The sequence below is a fragment of the Etheostoma spectabile genome, chromosome 23 (assembly GCF_008692095.1).
Source record: "Etheostoma spectabile isolate EspeVRDwgs_2016 chromosome 23, UIUC_Espe_1.0, whole genome shotgun sequence".
NCBI lineage: Eukaryota > Metazoa > Chordata > Actinopteri > Perciformes > Percidae > Etheostoma > Etheostoma spectabile.
Window position 1 is genome coordinate 722,285 of NC_045755.1, and position 1,786 is coordinate 724,070.

Genomic DNA, 1,786 nt, shown 5'->3' on the forward strand with positions numbered 1-1,786 from the left:
ACCGGATGGGATGGCATGCTGCTGCAGGATGCTGTGGTAGCCATGCTGGTTTAGTATTCCTTCAATTTTGAATAAATCCCCAACATTGTCAGCCCTGTGGAAGAAAGTACTTTTGAGGATAAAACACCATTAACCCTAACACACTGCACCCTATTGGAAAGAAATCCAGTATCCAGCCAATTGAGTTAGGATTCAATCTAAAAAAGAGCCTGTAGTTTCTCAGCCAACAAGTAGGGCTGAATGGCATTGAACGCTGAAGAGAAGTCGATTAAAAAGAAGCCCAGCTAAGTTTTTGAGAATTCTAAATGTTGGTAAAGGGAATTGAACACAGTAAGCTTTGCATCCTCAACACCTCTGCTAGCCAAATAAGAAAACTGGAGAGGGTCTAATTGTTTCTCCATCTGCTTCAGGAGCTCCTGCCTAACCAACCTCTCAAAGGTCTTTGTCACCACTGAGGTGAGAGCTAGCAATTTAACATTCTGGGGATCTTACACCAGGAATGATTGTAGAATGTTTCCAAATCTTTGGCACTGTTTGCATGTGGAGTGATTGAGTGAAAATCACTTTGAAGATCTAATTCATTTGTAAAATGAATCTGTTTAAAATGCACCTTAGTATCTGTTCTGACTGCACCTTATTCTCTACCGCACTATTTTACTTTAAATACGGGTATTTATAATTTTATACTTCTTCACAACTGTATGTATCTAGTATCTAGATATTTATATTTTCAGTTTATTTTCTGTTCTGTATTCTTTTAAGCTGTGAACTTTGCACGGAATTTCGTACTACAGTGTACTGTGGTATGAGAATAAAAAAATCTTGAATCTTAATTTAACTGAGCAGCACAAGACTTAAGGACTGGAACACTGACGTCAGGGACATGACTTTTCCTAACCTTAGTTTGTTAAAATAATGATTTGACCTTAGATTCATCAATACCAAAAAAAAAGGAATCACTGATGACTGTGATTTGCTGTTGTGTTAAAATAAGTAATAAACACAAAATACTTTACAAATACCTTATTTACGTATAAGAATGCCTTCATTTTATGCTATGTTACTTGTGTAAGTTATAAATCTGTTGCATTCAATCTGTCTCAAACTTAATTGGTACCATAGATTGGTATAATAACTCGTTACACTGTTTTCCTCCCTAAAGATTTATCTGAGTGAACCTACCTGGAACCACTCCTCCTTTCCTCTATCTTTCCACTCTCACATCATCTAACTCAGGGGTTCTCAACCTTTTGCAAGCTGGGCCCCCCCAAAGCTGGTTCATTGCAGTTGGGGCCCTAGTGCCCTACGCCCCACACACCACGAACGATAGATAGATAGATAGATAGATAGATAGATAGATAGATAGATAGATAGGCAGGCTATTATTTTTAGGCCCACATTATTATTATTAATATTATTATCATCATCAGTAGCGGTAGGTATGCCTATTATCATTACTAGGCTATTTTTATAATTGGCAGTAGTACCAGACTTCTAATGTGAGCTTGCAGATATTATTATTATTAGTAGTAGTATTATTATTAGTATTATTATGAGTAGTATTAGGCCTATCATCATTACTAGGCTATTGCTATATATTTATATGAGGTTACATGCTTTATTGTTGTTATTGTTATTGTTATTATTATCATCATCATCATCAGTAGGCCTATTATCATTACTAGGCTATTGCTATATATTTATATGAGGTTACATGCTTTATTGTTGTTATTATTATTATCATCATCATCATCAGTAGGCCTATTATCATTACTAGGCTATTGCT

The 1,786-nt window shown here is 35.7% G+C and overlaps 1 protein-coding gene across 1 annotated transcript in view; it reads right to left on the reverse strand.

The window, feature by feature from the left end:
* Positions 1-137: 137 nt before the first annotated feature.
* ttll12 (tubulin tyrosine ligase-like family, member 12) overlaps positions 138-1,786 on the reverse strand; it is a 114,392-nt gene continuing 112,743 nt past the window's right edge. The window contains exon 15 of the mRNA XM_032505302.1: positions 138-150. The gene's annotated coding sequence lies outside the window, so the exon portion shown is untranslated. The remainder of the gene's footprint in view (positions 151-1,786) is intronic.